This window comes from Oryctolagus cuniculus, chromosome 9 (assembly GCF_051225735.1).
Source record: "Oryctolagus cuniculus isolate XC-2025 breed Fujian yellow rabbit chromosome 9, ASM5122573v1, whole genome shotgun sequence".
Taxonomy (NCBI): Eukaryota; Metazoa; Chordata; class Mammalia; order Lagomorpha; family Leporidae; genus Oryctolagus; species Oryctolagus cuniculus.
The window spans coordinates 132,559,968-132,584,130 of record NC_142875.1 but is presented as its reverse complement, the minus strand read 5'-3'; the positions used below and the strand labels follow the sequence as shown (position 1 = coordinate 132,584,130).

General features: G+C 46.9%; 1 protein-coding gene across 8 annotated transcripts in view; it reads right to left on the bottom strand.

Annotated features, from left to right (window-relative positions):
* Positions 1-24,163, bottom strand: part of CNTN1 (contactin 1) — a 384,862-nt gene that overhangs the window by 264,894 nt on the left and 95,805 nt on the right. For all 8 annotated transcript variants that reach the window (XM_051850934.3, XM_051850935.3, XM_051850936.3 and 5 more), the window contains one exon: positions 21,649-21,696. The gene's annotated coding sequence lies outside the window, so the exon portion shown is untranslated. The remainder of the gene's footprint in view (positions 1-21,648; positions 21,697-24,163) is intronic.

Below are 24,163 nucleotides of genomic sequence, written 5' to 3'. Positions count from 1 at the left end.
ACCTAATTGTTTGTCCACAGCAGAGACCAAGGAATCATTAACACTTGGTTGGACTACTCAACTAACCTTGTGGTTGATCTCCCCAAACCTATTCTGCTGCTGCTAATTCACACCAAACACACCAAATACTTTACTGGAGCAGCTAAGAGGGTCTGTTAAAAATGAGGATGTTGGGGCTGGCACTGCGGCACAGAGGATAAGCTGAGGCCTGCAGTGCCAGAATCCCACATGGACATCAGTTTGCATCCTGGCTGCTCCACTTCTGATCCAGCTGCCTGCTAATGTGCCTGGGAAAGCAGCAGCAGATGCTCCCAGTCCCTGGACCCCTGCACCCATGAAGGAGACCTGGAGGAAGCTCCTGACTCCTGGCCTGGCCCAGCCCTGGCCATTATGGCCATTTGGGGAGTGAAGCAGCAGATGGAATAACTCTATTTCTGTCTCTTCTTTCCTACATCTACCTTTCAAATAAATAAATAAAATCTTTAATAAATGTCGTATTATTTAGTGGCACAAAAGCATTCAGTGTCTTCTCACTAAGTTAACATTGCAAAACCTCAGTGTAGCACCTGAGGCTCTGATGGCCCCTAACCCTCCCTCCAGCCTCATCCTGTTCTCCGTTCCCCTTCACTGAGCTACAGCAACATGGGCATTTCAGGGATCCTTAATGCAGAGTCTTTACGCTCCCCGTATCAGGAATATTGTTTCTCCAAATGCGTGCTTGGCCAACAGGCTATTTTCAATACCATATCTTCTTCAGCACCTTACAAATAGGGACAGCTCCTCCTGGGCTTCGTCCTCTCAATCATCTGTACCTGACATCTACTGTTCTAATGAAAATGGTGATTAATGCCGTAACTGTGTGACTATGGAATCCCTCACTCTTCCACCCACAAATATCCATGCCAAGAAAGACTGTATTTATATCATTTTGCTTTTTTTCAAAATCACGAGTCTAGTCGTTTTTTTCTCTGTTTGGAGTTTGTTTGTTTTTTGTTTCTGTAATTGGTATACAGTAGGTGCCAAACAACATTTGCTTCTAAGAATCTGATCGAATCAGTCTCTGAGACAGAGTTAACCAGAAAAAGCTGAGTCCCCTGCCTGTGAATAAGCAGCTCATTTGCAACCTCAGACCTCTGGCTGAGGATACTTGTTACAAAGGTCCTCTCAAAGATTCTGTCCTCGGATTCTGCCTCCCTAGCTTGCCAGACCTGCTTTAAAAAACAAAGCAAAACAAAACTACTCTGACCTTACCCGTGGTCGGTCGGCTCTCGCTCTGAGCCCAACTCATGTCCTCTTACTGGGGAGGTTTTATCACCACCCCCTTGCTAAGCCCTCACCTAGCTGAGGTCTCTGCTGTCACGGAATCCCACCTAGGCTCCGCCTAAGGCAGAGCGATGCCGAGCCGCTATTAATTCTAGTAGCACGAGCGATTGCTTTCCCTCGGCTTTCTCCAGGGAGATCTTCCTGGGTCTCCGAGAATGTCCCCAGCTGGCTCATTTTTCCTTGTTGCTAAGAGTGATGCTTTCAGTCTGATACAGGGATGACTGCCAGGTATACTGTGGAACTCCTGACGGCTTTAGCTTTTCCAGCTCCTGGTTTCCGTGATGTGATCTACTTTTGCACTCTCAACGGTTAGGTAGTCATGGCCTCCACCGTCAAAATGGGCAAAACCTGGCTTGCTTATGAAGATTTGACTTTCTTTTAATTTAACAAGTTTAGGACTCGTGCTGTGGCATAGCAGGTGAAGCTGCCGCCTGCAAAGCCAACATCTCATACGGGTGTAGACTCCAGTCTCAGCTGCTGCACTTCTGATCCAGGTCTCTGCTCATGGCCCTGGAGAGCAGCAGAAGATGGTCCAAGTGCTTTGGCCCCTGCACCTACGTGGGAGACCCAGAAGCAGCTCCTGGCTCCTGGTTTCGGCCTGGCCCAGCCCCAGGCATTGTGGCTATTTGGGGACTGAACTAATGGATGGAAGATCTCTCTTTCTGTCTCTCCCTCTCTCTCTCTGGAACTCTGCCTTTCAAATACAATAAATCTTTAAAAATTCACAATATTAATTTATATTTGAGAATATTGCTTTTACAAAAGGGAGCCTTTTTTTCTCCTCATAACTTGTATTATTCATCCTTTCAGATGCCCTTTCTCCCCACCGCAGGGAGATGTGGGCAGAGACAGGCAGGAAGCATCCAGCCTTGTTTCCTAGGCCCGCACGTCAACACTGTCTTGCACAATCATTCAACATTTATCCATGGTCAAGTCGCTGAAGCTTTTTCAACGGCAATACTTTTATTTGCCAAATTAACACACAAACAATCCTAACACCTACACGAGGGGAATGCTGTGAGGGTCGCCCCAGTGGAGGGACACAGTGAGTGTTTCCAAGTTCAGTCCCCAGGGCCGGGCAAACCCCCTGCTGGCTGGCAACCTGCTTCTGGCTCCCGTGCCACTCACACAGAGCACAGGACTTCCAGAAAATGAAGGCTGTTCACTGAAAGGCTGAAGAGTAAGGTCAGGGTTGACTCCACAGCAACTGCTCCCCCCATGGAGACAGTGTGTAGAGACACAGGGTTAGCTTCCACCCAAACCTTACACAAATACACTATTTTCTCCATCTCTTTAATGTGGAAAAAGGCTATCTCTTCATCGAGGATTAAATAAAGTAACACACGTAATCTAGCTGAAAATTCACAAAAACAATAGATTAAATATGCATTATTAAATACTCAATAATATATTTATACAGATATTGAGAAATATTTGATTGTAGGTACTCTATTATAATTACACTATCAATAATAATAGGTTACAGAAACTGAGATCTGTTGGTGTCAGGACTCACACTAAGTACTGTAGTTGGTTTACAGAATCCAATGTTTCTGGCCAAGTGTCGTAGTGCAGCAGATTAAGTCAACACTAGGGAAGCCCACATCCCCTATCAGAGTGATGTCACAGTATACCAGATTAAGTCAACACCAGGGAAGCCCACATCCCCTATCAGAGTGATGTCATAGTACAGCAGATTAAGTCAACACCAGGGAAGCGCACATCCCCTCTCAGTGATGTCATAGTGCAGCAGATTAAGTCAGCACTAGGGAAGCCCACATCCCCTATCAGAGTGATGTCATAGTGCAGCAGATTAAGCCGACACTAGGGAAGCCCACATCCCCTATCAGAGTGATGTCATAGTATACCAGATTAAGTCAACACCAGGGAAGCCCACATCCCCTATCAGTGATGTCATAGTATACCAGATTAAGTCAACACCAGGGAAGCCCACATCCCCTATCAGAGTGATGTCATAGTACAGCAGATTAGGTCAGCACCAGGGAAGCCCACATCCCCTATCAGAGTGATGTCATAGTACAGCAGATTAAGCCAACACCAGGGAAGCCCACATCCCCTATCAGAGTGCCGCTCTGCTTCCAATCCAGCATCCTACTGATGCATCCTGGGGGGCAGCGGATGACAGCTTCAGGGTTTGGTCCCCTGCTACCCACAAGGGAGACCCAGATGGAATCGCTGGCTCCTGATTCAGCCTGGCTCAGCTCTGGCTGTGGTGTGCACTTGAGTAGTGAACCAGCATACAGAATATACCTCTTACTATCTCTCATGCTCTGCCTTCCAGACAGATGAAAATTTAAAAAAATTACTTCCACTATTTCCAACAATGTTCCAATGCCTTGTTTTCCTTGAGTAATGCTGCAACAGGCTAGGAGATTAACACAGTCACTTAATTTGCAGATGTTCAGATGTAGCTAAAATGTTCGTAAATCAGGGAGAATGGCACCGGCATGTGTGCTCATGTTGTTTTCCGCTTCTGCCTACAAGCAGAACGGAGGGGACCCAAGCTTCGGTACCTGGGTCTCCACGCGGCATGCGCCAGGAAGCACCCACAGGCATCACCAGCCCAAGGAGCTTCCTTTGCATTGCTCCTGCTTGTTTGTCTGAAAAAGGCCTCTAACGAGGTCTCAATTTTGAGCGATGCTTTTGCTATGAAACTATGCACTGAGCATTTTTTTTTTCTTTCCGTATTTCAGATTGTTCTTCAAAGCTGCAGATTTACATGACAGGCAGGAGGGAGGATGAATGACAGAGGTTTTCCAGCTTGAACAACAACAAAAAAAGTTGATCCGGATGCAAAGCATTAAGACTGTCTATGAAAGCAGCGAAGTATCAGACAGCAGAAGGCTGTGACTTATTTTTTTTTTACAGGCAGAGTTAGACAGTGAGAGAGACAGAGAGAAAGTTCTTCCTTTTTCCGTTGGTTCACTCCCCAAAGGCCGCTGCGCCGACCCATTCTTTGCAACCCCTCGGTGCGTGGCCACCACTGCCGACTCCCCAGTTGCTGGAGCTCTCCTTCTGCAGTTTCTGAGACAGAAGCCCTTCTCCACACACTCCCTCCTCTGTCCATTCTACTTCTGCCTCCTTCGTCCAGGCATCATTATCATTTAAGATGTCACCCCTGAGGACATCTCCACCCACCTCAACCTGCTGTGTGCAATGAACTCAAACCTCCACGTGCAGCCAGGATGTCCGCTCTGAGCTCCATATGCGTCAGCCCGCTTGGATACTTGATCTTCACCCGTTGGTAACAAACCGGATCTCAGACTCAGGCAGCCCACAACCGAACTCGGCTTTCCTCCCCAGAGCTGGTCCTCCACGTCTTCCCTGTTCTCGTTAATGGCACCAGTCTCCCTCGTCGCCTCCCCATGCCTTATATTTCGTCCATCTCCAGGGCCACTGGCCCCTTGATTCACACAGTAAACAGTCCCTAATCCACGGCATTCGTTCTCGCCTGATGCCTTTGTCCTACTCCTTTCAGCCATCACTGCCTGGGGCACGGCACCTCCTGGTGGGAGACGCCAGACGTGCCTGACTGCACCTCTGCCTTGGGTAGCGGTGCCTGGCACACAGTGCTTCCGGGATTCACAGATCAATGGTGGCACCAGATGAGAGTGTATCAGCCAACAGCAGAGGAGATTCTTCAGGATGCAGAGTGGTATCTGGCACGGCTGCTCTAACAGACCTGGACTGCCAGGTCCACATACACAGTTTATATACAGGTCTTTGCTGTAGGTTCTGATCTCTTTAGTTTTTGTCCCAGGAGTCATCTTTCCTTGGCTTGCCATGCCTGCCCCCGTTGCTGGTTCTGCTTGGAGCCTTGACATATGTCACCCTGAACTCTGTCCAGACTCATCTTCTCTTCAGTGAGACAACTTTGCTTTCTCCATGACCTCACTTAAATGCTCTCTCTCCTGAAATTACTGTCGTCCCAGAGTTCCCTTTGCATCCCAGCCTAAGCAGGACATTCATTAACTGCTATTAGTTCCAGTCCATTCCAGCGTGGGATCCGTGCTTTCTCTGGGGAAGCTCAGCTCAGCAGCAAGACTCTCCTCTCGGCCAGCCCCTGTTGCTCCATGGCCTGCTTTCTAGGGCTGGATCCATGCTGCCTCCTCCCAAACTCACACTGAAATCTGGACCCCATTGTGACAGTGTGAGAAGCAGCAGGGCCTTTAACAGGCATTGGGGGGCTGGTGCTGCTGCATGGTAGGCTAAGTCTCTGCCTGCGATGCGGGCACCACCAGCTCATGTCTCAACTGCTCCTTTTCTGATCCACCTCTCTGCTGATGGCCTGGGAAGAAAGTGGAAGATGGCCCAAATGCGTGAGGCCTTGAACCCATGTGGGAGACCCAGAGGAAGCTCCTGGCTCCTGGCTCCTGGCTTCGGACTGGCCCAGCTCTGGCTGTTGCAGCCATTTGGGGAGTGAACCAGCAGGTGGAAGACCTTTCTCTAAGTCATTCCCCCTCTCTCTCTGTGGCTTTACCTTTCAAATAAATTAAAAAAAAAAAAACACTTTTTTTTTTATAAGGGGCATTTGGTCCAGGAGTATGCTGCCCTCACGGAGGAATCCACGTTGCTCTCCTGGGCCTGGGTGAACTCCCACAGGAGTGCACGAGCTTTTGCTGCCGGGGGCTGACCACCTGACTGTGGAGCAGGCTGCTATCAAGCTGGGCCAGCACTCACGGTCTTTGTCTTCCACGGGGGTGCACGTGTCCTGCTGCTCCTCTGCCATGCTGGACCACTCGAACGAAACCCTCTGAGAACATCATTTCTCTATGAAAACATCTTCTCTTTATTAATAACCTAGTCTCACTCATTCTGCTACTGCAACAGAAAGCAAAGACACTAGTGACAGCCCCTCACCTTAGATAGTCTAACAGTGTGCGAAGTTGATCGTCTTAGGTTTGAAAATGCCGTGATCTTTACCTTTCCTTGGAGCTGATGACCATGGTCTAAGCAGCGATGTTACTGTCTAAGCCAGCAGCTCCCGCAGCCCTGAGAAGCCTGCTCTGCTGAGAACCCTCTCCTGCCAGGGGGGAGCTGTGCACATTCTGTTAGGACAACAGGAAGGCACAGCTTTGTTCTGCCCCCTGCTCAGTGATCCCTGTCAAGCTGCCTTGCACCACGGCTCACGCATTCCCGTGGTGAAATACACGGAATATTGCGTGTGCAGTAGCCCAGGTTTGGTACTGAATATGATACATGCTGGAAACATATTCATCTGCCAAATTGGAAGTAAGATGTCAGCTGTATAAAGATATCTCATTAAAATATTGTATCAACTGGTTAACTGTAACAATTTAAAAACTCTTAGCACATAACTGCCATGTAAGAGCATTAAAACCACTATAGCCACTGCGGCACGAAAGCCCTACAAACAAGGCTCTATGTTGTACACTTCTGTTCGCTGCACAGCACGTAGCACTGATGTTTAATACAAGACCGAATTCCTATCAGACAGGTAACAAAGGTAATTTTGTTTGAAATCTGCAATACCTGTTGGATCAGCTGGGGATCTTCAGAGAACCAAAAGCAGCAGCAGGATATGTAAGCAGAGCAGAGGCAGAAAGAGAGAGAGAGAGAGACTGACAAACACTGACAGAGATGGAGGTGCATGGCTTTGCAGAACAAACCTAAGTACACATATGTAATTATATACACATAATACATACATGCTTTTTTAAAGATTTATTTTATTTAATGGAAAGACAGAGTTAGAGACGTAGAGACAGAGAGAGAGGTCTTCCATCTGCTGGCTCACTACTCAGATGGCTGCAACAGCCAGAGCTGCGCTGATCTGAAGCCAGGAGCCAGGAGCATCTTCCAGGTCTTCCACATGGGTGCAGGGGCCCTTCCAGCAGAGAGCTGGATGGGAAGAGGAGCTAATCACAGATGTCAACCACATCTACAAGATGCTCTCTGCACCACAGCTAGATTAGGGATTGAGTAAACAACTGGGACCTAGGGCCCTGCCAACTGACCCATCGTGTCAATGACCACAAATCCTTAGTCCACAGAACAAACATAAATCACTCCCTGCATCTTTAAGGACACCCACAGCCCAACTCGGGCCTCTCTCCTCACCCGTCCCTGCCTCCCCGCGACACTCACACTGAAGTCCCCCCGCTGCGCAGCCTGCTCCAGGCTTCCTCTCCCACTGTGTCCTCTGGGTCCCTGCCCTTCTGCGCTGCCGTCCTCTGTATTTATGATCCTTTTTCTCTGTTTGCTCAGAGTTCCTTCCCTGCAGGGACTATGTCTTCTCATTGTCTATCTGCAGCAGCGACTTCTTGCCCAACACTCAAGAGATGTTGGTTAAATGTGTTACATGACCCCTTCAAAGTTTCCAATAATGGCCTTGTCAGTGATGTGAAGTGAAACCTACTTTTTTCTGAAGGAACAACATTTCCAGGAGTCAACACACTGGCCTGCTGTCCATTCCATTTTAACAGTGAGATGATGTGCTACAAGACCACCACAGGATTCAATAAATAAGGCACTGAGCATTTTTGGCAAAGTGTGTATCGTTTGGGTAAAATACCAGGCAGGCAATATTTTAATCACAATATTATTACCCCACTTTCATTTCAATTATATGTTTTCTCAACAGCCATTCAAAAAAAAAAAAGAAAAAAAGAGGAGTGATTCACTTTCGCATTCCAGTGGCAGGCCAGCAAGCAGCAGGAACTCAGGAACTCAGACATCTATCTGTCTCGAGAGGAATAAAACACTGCCCCACTCCGCAGTGGCTGGCACAACTCTTCTCCAACAATCCCCCATTTAGACACAAAAACAAACTGCCTTTGTGTTGTGTTTATGCTGTCGCCCGGGCATTGCTCTCAGAGCACTTCAGCAAACAAAAATAATGCTGCTGTCTCTTCCAGGCATGGCTAAAAAATAGCTGCGAAAAGTGCAGCTCCACGAGCGTATTCATCTCAGTCGGTTTCCTCACTGTACCGTGGTGGAGACAGTAAGCGGAATTCCTTACTTTGTGCAGCCTGTGAAGATTCTCCTGGATAAAAGCCTGAACTGTGGGAGAGTTATTGGGTATGTACAGGAGACAGGATCTAAATTTACCTAGGAGACTTCTCCCTAACTGACCCCTCCATGAACTTCTAATCTAACAGGGAAAGTTTCGAATAAACGGATGCAACAATATCTTACAGGTGCTATGGCAAAAGGACCTGCCAGCGGCAAGGCAACAGGGTAGAAAATGAGGGTCAGGAACTGTAGGAACACAAGGCCGTTTGCTACGTGGTTGACAGGGCTGTCCTTCCAGGATGCGGAAGGCACAGGAGGCAACAGCACCACTTGGCTTCCTCTCTAGAAGGACATGGGGTGAGGCACAAAGAGGAAAGGCCGCGTTTCCAGTCTGATCAATTTCTATTGTTTTTATTTATTTTTTATTTTTTTTGACAGGCAGAGTGGACAGTGAGAGAGAAAGACAGAGAAAAAGGTCTTCCTTTGCCGTTGGTTCACCCTCCAATGGCCGCCGCAGCCAGCGTGCTGCAGCCGGAACACGGTGCTGATCCCATGGCAGGAGCCAGGTGCTTCTCCTGGTCTCCCGTGGGGTGCAGGGCCCAAGCACCTGGGCCATCCTCCACTGCACTCCCTGGCCACAGCAGAGAGCTGGCCTGGAAGAGGGGCAACTGGGACAGAATCCAGCGCCCTGACTGGGACTAGAACCCGGTGTGCCGGCACCGCAAGGCGGAGGATTAGCCTAGTGAGCCGCGGCGCTGGCCCCTGTCTGATCAATTTCTAATTTTGATGACCAAGGCCAAAGTGCTCTATAATCTGGCCCCACATCATTGACACATTCACACAGCAGGTGCAAACCAAAGATGGACGTAATGAATACAAAAATGAGTAGCATTTCCTACATATCTCAATGCAAGAGATGGCGCCAAGGCTCATGGAAGGTAAAAATCAACTAAAACTTAATGAAAGCAAAATTGAAAGCAGTCAAAACCTCAAAGTTAAGTAATAGAGACAAGACAAACAATCGTGAACCCAGGGAAGTGAAATCGTTGGAAATTCACCGACCACTGTCTCCATTCCCCCAGAGACATCCTCTGTGCCTACCACTGAGCACTGCCACTTCTAATGTTTTTCCTTCCTGGCCTCGAATGTTTCGATATCCCACTTTTACATAGGAGATTTTTCCCTAACTCAAAGAAACAGTAAGAACAACAAAAGCGACTGAATGGTGAAAAATATTAAATGCTTCTCTTTTGTTAGCAAGCACTCTAAGCATTTTCTATAAAATATGTAACAGTCTTTTCATTTCAGCCCTGGAAACACATGTGGGTCAGAGTTGGATCAACACTCCCAGGCACGTGTGACATCGAGAACGAGAGCTGAGACGTCAGCCCAGCTCTGCGCTGCTTCTCCCCAGAGCTCAGCCCCTGTGCTGTCTGGGTTAGGGCTCATCCACTGACAACAGCACCCCAACAGCCCTCTCCACCTCGAGTTCCCATGACCAGGCTGCACCCCAGGCTGAACGTCTGATTCGTCTACTGGCTCCTTTACTCTCTTCACGTGGGCTATTATGAAGGTGGATATTACAAAGCTGTGTGGTCTTCTGCAGGGCCCATAAGACACCAAACTGCTGAGCACAGAGCAAAGACTCTACAACATCTGCAGGTCGACTCATCTCCATCGCCACAGGGCTGATTTCATTCAGCCCAAGTCTCTCCCAGGTGACAGATCATCGTGGTCAGGGCCGCATTTTCCACAGGAGTTGGCTGAACATCTCATAGACATGTTTAAACCCCAAAGTCATGGGCTGGTGGTCCTAGGAGGAGATGTGCAGGAGGTGGGCCCTGTGGGAGTACTTAGGTTCTGGGGGATGACTATAGGGAGAGGGCTGGTAACAGAAGCTGACTTAGACACAGCCACTGCCTCGCCTCCTGCCTTGCCACAGGACTGCTCCTCTGCACTGGCTCCATCATTACTTGGCTCTGACCTCACCCACATGGCCAAACCCATAGGGCTCACTGCGAACCTCCAAGACCAACTTCTCTCCTTCCCAAGTAGCTGGTTTTAGGCATCTCATTGTAGTAATAAAAGGCTGTGGAATACAGTCAGCCACCCACTTCAGTCCTCAGCAGGAAGATGTGGGCAGGCTGTTTTCTGACTTGGAGTTTACTTTTGGAGAGCAGTTTTACATACACTAACGCCGTGCTAGCCAGAGTATCTTGTTTGTCCTACTTGTTTGTTCTGTGGGCCTACTTCAGAGGCTCTCAGGAAATGTTAAAAATGATCATGTAACTAAATGAAGAGTGTAGACTTTAGAGTAATGAAATATATCAACATAATATTAAAGAAATAGTCTACCAGTATTTTAGTTCCACTCAGATTTACCCTTTAGCTCCTCTAATAACTCAATCAATATCCTTGCATCAAATGAAAAAGTCATTGAGCACATGTCTTTTAGCTGGTCTACCTTGAGAATATAGCTTCTAAAATTACCATAAAAATATCAGTATACTCTACAGCAGGAATTTTAGGTCACATTAGAGAATTTGGAATTTATTAAAGGGTAACTTTTAGGTGAGCAATTACTCTCTCTCAACAAACTGTTGGGATCACTGTAATAAACCATGTCTGGAAGTAACTCAAGGCAGTGAATCTATACATAACTAGGCCACTTCAGTGGTGAATACCTTTTCATTTGCTAAACTGTGAAAAAGAGCCAGCTGACGGGGCATGCATCATTGCATACAAATTCCACATCTGTCAAAGGCAGCACTTACCTGAGCAGGAAATTAGCTCTACCTGCAGTAAACAATCACAGGGCACAACAGCAGGACCTGAAGAATGTGCTCCTGGGGCTGTGTTCCTGGCTAACCCAGACACACCCTGCTGGGAAGCCTCCTCCAAACTGCAGCTTCAACCACAAGTCTGGCATTCCATGGAGAGCCCTGGGCTGGCTCCGAGCAAGCCCAACCCCCAGTTGTTATCAAAGGGCTTCCTTCCAGTTCTAGTCAAAGTCCTATTTGCTGGGAAACCAACGGAACTGGTTTCATGGGGTCTTTTAACCGAGAATAAGATTTATAAGAGTGCCCGCCATCTGCTGGGATGGTAGTAGTTGGAGGGGTGAACAGAAAACCACCTCCCCTGAGGTTTGTAAATGATTTTTTTATTAGTTTTAATGTAATCAGTGGATACATAATTTTAACTTTCCACTTTGCAAACATTTTTATATATTTCTTTTTCAATTTGAGAGAAACATAGAGTAATCTTCTATTTGCTGGTTCACTCCTCAGATGCCCACAACAGCTAGGGTTGGACCTAGCCACAATCAAGAACCTAGAAGTCTACCCAGGTCCCCAACACCCGTGAAAGGGAGGCAACCACTGGAGCCATCAGCCGCTGCCTCCCAGCATGCATAGCAGCAGGGAGCTGGGACCGGCAGCACAGCTGGGCCTCAAACCCAGGCACGCAGATCTGAGATACAGGCGTCCCAAGCAGCACCTCAACCTCTGTGCCAAAGCCCACTCCTGGGAGGGATTTTAAATGAAGAGTGCTGCACTCCCTTCTTGCCTGTAGCTTATGAGCAGCTCAATACCAGATGTTTCCAGTGCGTACAGGGACTGGGGGCTCAAAACGGCTCAGCCAGAGAGAAGAGGACAGGACCAGGTTCCAACGGGAGTCAGTGGTGCAGGACAGCTCTGCTGCTTCCTCTGCACTCGGGGTGTTCACGGACGCTGGAAGCTCTAACCTAGGGAACGAGTCTTCCACAGCCCTGGTGAATGAGCAGTGGGGTCACAGAGGGGGGGATGGCTCTCCAGGGCCAACGTGAGAGATGTGGCTTCCTATCCACAAGTCCATGCACTTCAGGAAGCTGCAGGCAAGATTCACAGGCCCCTGAAATCCATCCAGGTCTCCCTTCAGCAACAGGTATCAGCTGGGACGCGAGATGCCCAAGCCACCAGGCGTGGGCCTCAACAGCATGTGTCTTTCATACACTAGAACCTGAAGCCCGAAGGAAGACTGCAGACAGAGTGAGAAGGGGCTATTCTGTTCTGTTGTACTAACTCGACATGGTCTGCCACCAGCTCCGGCGGCAGCTGATACACTCGGCTGGCACAGGGACACTTGTGGTCCCCTAAATGTACAGGCATGTTCTTGCCACGGATTGCTATCAAGACTTTTTGTGTCCCATGTTCACATGGGAGACTTCCAAAGATTCATGGAAATGTGCAGTATCTTTTAATTGTTCTCCTTGAGTCTTTGGAAGCTCGTTTATCTAACGGTATTTTCTATTACAAAAGAGGAATGTTACATTTATAACCTCACACATTTTATATTGTTGGTCTGGTGTTCATGTTACAGTTGTTGCATCGAGTATGAATACTGATTCTGTCACCACAAGTATTAGCTCCTGGGTTATGTAAGGGCAATTCATTGTTGCATTTAACTTTAAATTCCTGATGTTTCATTTGCATTCTGTACATTTAGGCTACTGCTTCCACTGTGTGAAAATACACACACACACACACACACACACACACACTACAGAGAGATGTGGTCACAGGTGCTAGCAAATCTAAGAAGGAGGTGGCTTCCAAAGGTTCACAGTGCATTTCCTAGGGAATAAACAGTAAAATGGAAACAATGCTAATTTCTAACAGTGAAGTTATTTAAGTTAAACAACAGAAAAAATGTAAAATAATCAAGGGAGGTGGCCAAAGTACATAATACATATAATTAAAATAATATTTTTAAATACACAAAAGTTTGAAACTCAACATAATTGTAAGACAAAGTGAAAGAACAGGATATTAGAATTTATGTATAACTGGTCTATACTATCTCAATATATTAACAAAATCTTATTCTGAGGTATGAGACTATGAGTTATTCCTCTTATTTTCCAACTCTTTCTAAACAAATGTGCATTTTTTTTATTTGACAGAGTTATAGACAGAGAGAGAGACAGACAGAAAGGTCTCCCTTCTGTTGGTTCACCCCCCAAATGGCCGCCATAGCCGATGCTGCGCCAATCTGAAGCCAGGAGCCAGGTGCTTCCTCCTGGTCTCCCATGTGAGTGCAGGGGCCCAAGTACCTGGGCTATCCTCCACTGCCCTCCCAGGCCACAGCAGAGAACTGGACTGGAAGAGGAGCAACCGGGACTAGAACCCAGCGCCCATATGAGATGCCGGTGCCACAGGCGGAGGATTAACCAAGTGAGCCATGGTACTGGTCCCCAAATGTGCATTTTTTAAAGAGTTACTCTGGACAGGCACTGTGCGTGTGTTTTCCCCAACCCTTAAAGCTGTCTCCCTGTCACACCCTTTTTACCACTTGAGGATCATTCATTGGCTTCCTTGTGCTTTTACTAATGTCAGAACAGATGTAGAATTCAAATTCAAGTTTATTTAAGTCTTTACAGTGCAACACCACCTTTTATAAATGTAGTCTTGCCTTCCTGAGAAAGAATGGAACCCATTGTTTTGGTACTAAAGAAAACTTCTAGGCAATTTAACTGTTATTGACTAATGGGTAATTCAGTAATTAGAATGCAAATCAATGGATTAGAATTTCATCTCCCTTCCTCACCATGCTTCTACTCAGCGGGAGAACTTTGCATGCACATAACAGCAGAGAAGACTACATTATCTACCTATGGAAAAATCAATCTCAGAGCAACAGCTAAAGCAATAATTAAGTAGTAATTTATATACATCTGCAAGGCATTATGCTAAATAATCTGTGCAGGCTGGAAAAACACACAGGAGGGATCTCTCTTCAGTTGCAGATCTTATGATTTCATTTGGGATACGTATATGAAAAGTAAAATTAACAACAAATGCTTAAATTAAGACTTGAGTGTAGAGCCAGAGGCAAGACACCTCTGAAGTCTGCTATGTGGTGGGCACTGCCAGGCATTCTCTGTGCAGCATCGCAGCCTCATCCCATCACCTGATGGGGCTGAGGTGGCAGAATCCAGAAGAGAACCCCTCTAGTGACTTTAGCATGACACGGAGGAAGATGTCTTCCCACAGAGTCCATTTAGTCGTCACTCATCACGTGTTAGAGATCGATTTCCCTGGACCTGTAGCATCAGCTCCATTACAAGAAGGAGCATGAGCAAGTTTTCCACGAGGTTCCTTGGGGCCAGCGACCGCGCACTGAGGGAACTTCTGCTCCTGACTGAGCTGTGCAGGAAAGGACATGAGGAGCCTAGACAGCAGCAAGAGGCCAGGGCGCAGCTGGCCTGGGAGCAGGTGCAGAGCCATGCCGAGAGGCTCCTGATGAAGGGCGGAGGCTGGCAGCTCTCCCTGTTCCTGCCATCCACTGCAGCAGGGTGGGCAGCATCGTGTGTGGCTGCCTGTGCTTCTGCTACATGACTGATGGAGCCGATACCTCCACAGTGTGCAGGGGTCTCTTTCCGACAGGACATCCGTGCAGCAGGTGGAATGTGCCAGGGACCTGATGTCCATGGCGTCTCCCTCTGCAGTGGCAGCAGGCAGAGGAGGGATTCAGGGTTTCTCCCTGCTCAGCCTCTGGAGCAGGGCAGACTGCATTACCTGAAGGAATCCTCCAGGGATCTCCAGGAACAGCACTGGGGCAGGGAGGGCCTTGAGGAAGCTGGACCTCCAGGCAACATGGATGGACGAGCCACACACAGGCTCATCTAATAAGCAAACAAGCTAACAAAGGAGGCAGGCCTGCATCTGAATTCCAGCTGTGAGATGATGGCTCTTCCCTAAAATGTTACAGCTAGGAATCTGCAAAGCCAGGGTTCAAACCTCTTCTGTTGAACACAATTTGATCAACTGCACGAAAGATAATGCAAGAGTTTCTGTTTTTTTCCTGATAAAATTATAAATGTGGCGACAGTCAATTGTTACTCACTAACAAAAAGAAGATCATGTAAACTCCAGATAAACACCATTGTGAAATTCTGGAAGAAAATAAAACTTGCATTTGCTTTATGAATTTTTTTGTTGGAACTCAGGCCATGAGTCCCCTGTTGCCTACTTGGATTTCATTTTATTTAATAAGCAACTGTTGTTTAGATGAAATGAAAAGTCAAGAGACTTTATTACATTACTCATGCATAAAGCAATGCCTTTTAATATCCACTCTAATTTTTTCTAATATGATGATGAGTAACTCTTTATTAAGAATAAATAATAATTCAGTTGTGCTAAAGGAACAACAAAAAGAGGAGTCTGCCAGATGTTGAAAGACGCAGTAGAACTATGATATTTCCTCCGTATTTCCACAAGAGCTAGGCAGAACAGTGAGCAGGTACTTGATGCTAAACAGAGTGCAGTTGATTGACAACATCTGCTGAGTCCTGGGTAAAGCTCAGTATTTTAGAGAATCCAGGGAATGGTAGGAAGATCATATAAGATGAAAGTCACAAAGATGGAAACCTTAAGTAACAAGCACATGAGAGAATCACTTATGAAGAGAAGAAGAGAAGTCTGTTACAGATAACTCGATAAGGGGATAGATTCTTTTATATGTCACCAATGCCCCAGTAGATACCCGTCTGTAAAAAGCACCACAGTGGTATGTATTTGTTGAATAAATGGATAGTGAACTGCATTGAATATGAATTTATGTTCGTATTCACTGGGTATCAGACATGTCCAAGTGAACCTAAAGGACAAGAGAATAAAGACCAATAAAACCTTCCCAACCACATGAGTGTGGAAGGTGAACTGGACAGCACGAGTGAGGAGTGATCCACAGAGATGGAGTCTTCCACAGACATCCCACATCCCATTGTCTTCCAGCTCCCATTGCTGCTGTGTGGAAGTCATCTGTCCATCTCCTTTCATTTAAGGTATATAAACTTCATGCATTTCATAAATACAACTTTAGGAACACAGTGATTCTTCCCAGCCCACATCCTCCTTCCCACTCGCTCTCCCAATCTTTTTCCTCTTCCCTCTACTATTCCTATTATTTTACTAACATCTATTTTCAGTTAACTTTATCCACATAATATTAACCCTACACTAACTAAAGAGTTTAACAAATAGTGTGAAGAAAAGCTAAAACTGTTCTTCAACAGTCAAGATGAGGGTTGTTCAAAGTCATCACATCTCAAATTTGTTTCTCCAGCTACTTCCAGTTCTTAGTTATTGCCGGTGTTCTTGAGCTTACTGTCTATAGGATTACATGCTGTTTGCTTTTAATTTATCCCAATTCAGGTTCCTTATCTTCCACACTGAAGACTGGACACTTCCAGGGGCCATGTTCTTCCTAACAGTAGTCAAAGCAAGCTCTCTGTGGATGGTACCAGTCTCACAGAGCTCGTCAGCCATCTCAGCTGAAGCCAATAATTGAAAAACAACCACCATAGCTTTGATCTAATGGAATGAATCCTTCTGACATAGAAGAAGTTCACAGGGTTCTTGAGAAACTTTGTCAGCAGCAGCGCTGCCTTCCGCTTGGTCTGAAGGGTTGGAGAGATGTGCTATGTGAAGGAGTTAACTAGCACATGCTGGCTTGGAAGATAAGGGAGTGACACATAAGCCAAGGCACTCAGTGGCCCCTGAAGCTGGAAGCACACCTCAACTTTCAACAGTGCAGAACAGGAAATCAGTTCCACAACCACAAGGAAGTGAATTCTGCCAACAAACTGGGAAAACAAGCAACAGATTCTCTCCTAGAATATCAACAAGAGAACACGTTCTGGCAATATCTGTATCTAACCTGAAGACGCCTTGCTATACCTCTATACATACATACAGTTGTTTGATGACAAATCTCTGCTACTTTAAGACACATTGTGGGTGGTATCTTGTAAGGCAGAAGTGAAAATTAATAACTATTAAATACATTTGTTTTTTATTCTGTGTATGGTCATTCCAACATCTGCAATCTTCATAGGCCTAAATATCTGTTAAGTTTTGATGGCTTCTTCTCCAGTCTACTTTATTCTGTACATTTTGTAATTTTTACATTACTCATTTCTTTAGAAGATTATCTTGGAAATGCTTTGACTGTGGGTTCTCCCTGCATAGGGTTCATCTGGTGTCTGCTCAGTGATCATGAATATGGAACTACATTAAATTACAGGAGGAGGGTTCTGGACTGCACACATGAATTCTGCACCCCAAGCTGTGTTGGAATCCCTTAGGCTTCTGAATTCTAAGGGCAGGTGTGCACCTGTCCATCAGAGGCAAGGGCTACAGTAGGCCATGTCCCTGAGGGTCCCCCCACTGCCTCGTTTGCTTCTTGCAGACCGTGGCCCCCCACGAGATCCCTCCAGGATCTTCCCACAGGACTCCACCCTGAGCCAGCTCTAGGCTTTGTCTCAGGTCTGCAGCTTTGTCCCTGCTCATTCCTCAGAGTTTCTGATTTCACTTCACCTTTGTGGGGAGCAACCCGGACTAGACTAAGTTACTCGAATTAAGACTTATTCTATGCATCTGCTCTCCCACAATATGGCGCTGGGAGAGGAGAAAACAGCTTCTACCCAGCTGCCTCCAGTTCAACCAATAAACAGCAGGACCTGCTCCTGATTGGAGGAGAGCAGCGTACTCGGCGTGTGGGCAGCAGAGTTGGGATTGGCAGAGGAGGACTATAAAGGAGGAGAGAGACGGCATGCACGAGGAACATCTAAGGGGAACATCTAAGGGGAACACCTGTGCAGCCCCCGAGAGAGCCGGCCGGCGGTGTGCCGCTCCCCTGCGGAAGTGGGGAATGTGGCCAGGGGGAACTGCCCTTCCACGGAGGTGGAAGGGTCAGTAGCCAACCCGGGAAGGACCAGCAGCAAACCCGGGGAGGGCCGAGCAGACGAAAGAACAGCGCAGGGTCCTGTGTCGTTCCTCCACGAAGAGGGGGAGCGACAACCTTTGTCTTCTCTAGCTCAGAAAAGCACTTAAAACCAAGGTTCTTTTTAATGGCCATATTTGTTAGAGACTTTCATTTACCACCAGAAAGACATGGGACCCATGGTGCAATTGTTTAAAACTATCCCAGTGTATTTTCCCAAAGTGCAATGACTCATTCCACTGCCCGCACCACCAAGGCTTCACTACCCTACAGAAAATTCTTCACAGAGTGAGCTCTGTCATCTCACCTCATAATGCACCAAACAAGAATCACTGTTGACGGTGCTGATATTTAAGAAAACCAAGTAGGAGACTGCAGACAAACGTTTCACAGCCCCACTCCCTACTTTCTGAACACAAAATGGCAGCACCATATAAAGATGTATCTCTACACAAATACAGAAGCAAACCTGTGCATTCTCCCTCCTTCCAGAAGTTTTCTGAACTGAAGATCCACGTTCCTGTGAGGACAGTTAGTGGTCTCCATCTCCAGGCTTCCATGGGAGGGGACTGCTGCAGCAACTGCTTACAGTTCTTTTTATTTGTTTGTTTTTACCACACTGTGAGTATGTGGACCAGAGTAATAACTGTTTATCTTGATGGTTTGCTTGGAATTAAGCACATAATAGGTGCTGGGTAAACATCTGACAAACTTAATCTACAAGTGAAGATGTCCAGTAACGAGGAATGCATTTGTAAGACAAGCGCACGTAACTGCACTGTACATGATTTCAGATTGCATTATTCTCTGACTAACGCTGGGCACAACGGTGCTCCTTTAATTTTGTACTGGTCACACCATTGGTGAAAGATCTTTCAAACTGAACTTCTGGCATCAAACAACTTGTACTTCTTTATTTTTTTGTCTATCATCTGATTGATGTGTTTCATGGAACAATGAATGAATGAGTTCTGATTCTAAAATAAAAGTGGCTTTAAGGTGTATTTTACCTAGAGCCTTGTTAATGACATGGGGATATGCCAGGTGAAAGGAAATGCTTAAAGAGAGGAGACAAAGTCTGAAACCGAGTGAGACAAAAGGTTGCAGAGCTGTGTTGCTAAGGGCAGGGATGAACAGCCTTTATTCTAAGCTACTCACCTGAAAATAACGTCAACACTGCATTTTCAAACAAAGAAACAAAAGAATCCAAAACAAACAAAGCTTTGAGATTTCAGAGGTAGACATAGGAGGCCAGGTCACATCTTCTCACATGTATTTTCAAACTCATACAGTGTTATTTTATTCAAAAAGGTCCACCTGAGGGTTATTTTTAAAATGCCAGCTCCTTATTCTATTTTTACATTAATTCCTCCAAATAAATAATACAATCCAACATCGTTAGTAAATGTATTTAACGAGTTAGGACCCTATCAATCTGATCCCTTCGCTCTAATCTCCACGTCGTATAGGATGCACAGATCTGGGTCCCAATACTTTAAAGTGCACAGAGAAAGCAAACTCACCTTGCTCTCCATCAATACAGTTCACATTCCTTTCCATCTCCCTTTGGGACATCGTCCCCTCGTTATAGGAGAAAAGATAAACCATCTGCTCTCCCTCACACAAGTGATCCTGCCGACTCCCCTGCCACAGACACTGGCGTGCATGGTCACCCCACGTATTCTGACGGCAAGACGCAGAGCTTCCTCTGCTGCCACTAACAGGACCGGCTGCCTCAACCAAACAAAGGGTCCTTGCACTCACCTGCAAGTGTGCAGTCCAGCCCAGCACTGGGCAGGCACGGAACACGAGGGACAGGGAACTCTCGGGAGGCTGCAATGGTCACTACGACCTACAGATCAGGCCAGGCTCCTCCAACTACAGATGACCGATCCCACGGCACCTTCCTCTATCCTGCTTCATGTCCATGCGTCCCTCGAGCAGAGCTCACGCCTAGATCTTTTCTGCTTCCAGTGGTGGTCACTGCACCACCAAGACTTCCCTGCCTCTTTCTAACCTGCCATAGCTCAACTCCGAGTTCTTCCAGCTCATTTACCTACGTGTAGAAAACCCAGACTTGGGTGTCTGATGCAGCCCAGCTAGTAACCACGCCACTCAACAGCTGCCTAACCCGACAGAAGCTTTACCTTCACCACTGCAACACGGGACTAAAGATAGTGACAAAATAACCTAATAATAATGCTACTTCATGGCATCACTGGAAGACCGAGAGGCAGAAAGCACATGAAGTGTTCAGAACGGTGAGTGCTGGCACTAGAATTGAACAAACAGCATTATTATTGCTGTTATTAGTACATTCATGGCATGGCATGCCCCCCTCACTCCAGCCACACTTCCTCAGGCATTCTGGTGTCTCCTAACAGTTCATAAAATCCAGAACCACAAGGCCCAGTACCACTGGTGTCTGCACAGTGTATCTGTGTCCCTACACAGTGTATCTGTGTCCATACACAGTGTATCTGTGTCCCTGCACAGTGTATCTGTGTCCCTGCACAGTGTGTCTGTCCCTGCACAGTGTCTGTGTCCCTGCATGGTGTTTCTGTGTCCCTGCACAGTGTGTCTGTCCCTGCACAGTGTATCTGTCCCTGCACAGTGTATGTGTGTCCCTGCACAGTGTGTCTGTCCCTGCAAAGTGTATCTGTGTCCCTGCACAGTGTATCTGTGTCCCTGCACAGTGTATGTGTCCCTGCACAGTGTATCTGTGTCCCTGCACAGTGTATCTGTGTCCCTGCACAGTGTATGTGTGTCCCTGTACAGTGTGTCTGTGTCCCTGCACAGTGTGTCTGTGTCCCTGCAAAGTGTATCTGTCCCTGCACAGTGTATGTGTGTCCCTGCACAGTGTATCTGTGTCCCTGCAAAGTGTATCTGTCCCTGCACAGTGTGTCTGTGTCCCTACACAGCGTATGTGTCCCTGCACAGTGTATCTGTGTCCCTGCACAGTGTGTCTGTGTCCCTACACAGTGTATGTGTGTCCCTGCACAGTGTATCTGTCCCTGCACAGTGTCTGTGTCCCTGCACAGTGTATCTGTGTCCCTGCACAGTGTATCTGTCCCTGCACAGTGTCTGTGTCCCTGCACAGTGTGTCTGTCCCTGCACAGTGTCTGTGTCCCTGCACAGTGTATCTGTGTCCCTGCAAAGTGTATCTGTCCCTGCACAGTGTGTCTGTGTCCCTGCACAGTGTATCTGTCCCTGCACAGTGTATCTGTCCCTGCATAGTGTCTGTGTCTCTGCACAGTGTCTGTGTCCCTGCACAGTGTGTCTGTCCCTGCACAGTGTGTCTGTGTCCCTGCACCGTGCTTTTCCCGTGTTTTCAGAGAGGGCTCTACCAGGACATGTCATCATCACCACGCAGCCTGCTCATTTTTAAATTTGATAAACGTGGAAATGCTAGAAGCAGCAATATGATTGAGTGCCTATCATGGACCAGAACATGGCAGGCTTCTTGGTAACTAGAAATTGTCTGAATTTTCTATTTCACATGGCTTTCCCACATACTAAAATCCCTGAGCTTCATACATGAACACACACAAGTAAACAGCTTACCTTTAGGTTGTCCTGAACTCAGCTCCAGAAACGATCCAATGTGGATATCTACAAGACAGTAATTACAAAATTAGAGTTAACTAACTTGAAGATGAAACTGTTTTTGTTTTTATGAAATTTTGTGAAATGTCCTGCAAAAGATGACTTCACTTTTAACCCCGCAGAAGTTTCAAGTTGGTGCTTTGGTCTGGACAAGAAGGTTTTGGCATATTCATAAGTTTATTTATCGAATCAATAAAGACATTTAAGCTTAGGAAAGTTTGGCTCTTTCTTATTTTTCAAAGCCTGGTAAAGATTTATAATCAAAATAACATCTGATTCAGCATTACAGACTTCTATTAAAAATTAATGTATCAAACAGAACTATGATGATATCACTGCTGAACTCGTCCACTTTTCTCATCCAGAAGTGTATGAACGCTAGGTTGGAATTATTTTATTTTTTTGCAGATTCAGATAGGTTTTAACCAATTGAAATATTATGTCATAAAACAAAACTTTAAAAAATTACCAACTGCTTAAGTGACAAGGCAAAATTATCTCAGTAGTATTCTGAAAATACTTATTGTCACAGATGTCTAATGAAAAATTAATAGAAGGAAGAGAACAGAAAGAAGAGTATGAGGTTTCCACCTCCCAGTTACTTTCTTATTTACACTGCCACTCTAACGGGAAGGCCTTCTTTTCTCCTGAGAAAATGTGAAATCAAATGTAGAAACCAAAATATAAACAGGCATTAAATAAATCAATAAGGGTTCATTCTGACTGTAATAGAGAAGAAATGAGAAGATACAGGGTACACACAGAGAAAATGTAATTTGGGGCCCTTAATGCTGCTGTATGCACCTAATAATGTTGCTTTTCGATTTCTCTGTCCCAGTGACTCATTCCCACTCAAGACAGTGATTAGGAGAAAGGCAGAGAAAAATCAAATTCTCCGATGGACAGAAATAACAATGCGCCGTCCTCCTCTTAGCCCATAAAAGATAATGAAATAATGAAACCTGCACCCCATTCAAGTTTGCTCCTGGCACACAGGCAAGAAACATGCGCTTCTCACACAACCGGCTGGGAGAGAGAGGAGCGTCCTCCTCGCCACCTCTGACACAGACTCACCCAGAGACCGGGGCCAGGGGCAGGGCCCAGGCTGGGCGGAGATTTCAATTTCCTGCTGAGTGTTCAGGACAGAGGCTCAGGTGGGGCAGGGGCCCACGTGTGACAGCACAGCTCTGTCCTCTGGCGGCTTACAGGCAGGAGACTGGAGTGTGGGAGTGCAGGGCCCGCGGCCCCTGGCGGCCTGCACGCAATGTCTGCACACCTGCCTTGACTCCTTGGCCTCATCAGAGGCCTCGGCCAGGCAGGCCTGCCGGTTCACCTGCTATGCCAGTCTCTGCCTCAAAACTCCAGAAGCCCAGTGTCGTCACTGCTAGGATCCCAGAGTCACTATTCTCTGCACTCCTCCCCTACATTTTAAGGCTCTTGAGTATGTTAAGACCCACAAGCTCCCACTTCAGCTGTGCATGGGTGAGAGAACCCTGCAGACAGTGGTCCCTTGGCTAGTGAGTGTGTGGTCGCTGTCTCGTGTCCCAGCACGCCTGACTCCCTACAAGGCCACACTGCCTTCGTTCTGAGAACAGATCACCACAGGGCTTCTGTAAAGTTCTCTACAACAGAAAACTGCCCCCTTCGGTGCGATCATGTATTCCAGCTTCTCCACAATGGGCCCGGCCCTCCAACCACACCAGCAGCCCGGTCTTCTCTTTCAGGGTACCCTCCTTGCATCCACGAAACGAGGTTTGGTCACTTTCCTCAAAAAATGGCACTCTCCACGAACATATGAAAACAGACAACTTTAAGAATCACTGTCAAATTATATTTTGCATGTTGTACTTCCTAAAACTACATTGTACTAGAAACTAAAATTCTTGGCTGATGTTTTAGAACATTAACCTGAAATATTCTAAGTCCCAACAGTCCTGAGTTCAAACACAAATCATACCTATGTCTCACTATCCTGTTTTCTAACTAGGGTGTGTATGCAGCGTGCTACCTGTCCCCTTCGCAGATGCCCGGCCTACACACACTGTGACATCGGTGCCTTTCCATCATCATATTCTCCAACTTGGATAGCGCCTTCCCATTGTGCCCAAACCAAGGTTTCTTTCTTAGGCAGCACTCCCTGTATACAAGGATTTCAGAGACCAGCTTTGTGGTGCAGCAGCCTGTAACAGGGCAAGCCACACCACAGTGCCAGTGCCAGCTCTGGGTGCTCCAGCTCCACCTAATGCCCTGCTAACGTGCCTGGGGGGTATCAGATGATGGCACAAGTGTGTGGGTCCCTGCCACCCACGTGGGAGAATGAATGCAGTTCCAAGCACCTGGCTTCAGCCTGCCCATTCCTCGCCTCTCTGGCCAGCTGGGAGTGAACCAAAGAATGGAAGGCAGGTCTCTCTCTCCCTCCCCTTGCCCCTCTCCCCTTCCTTGAGGCTCTCCAGTGGGGTAGGGGGTCTTGGGC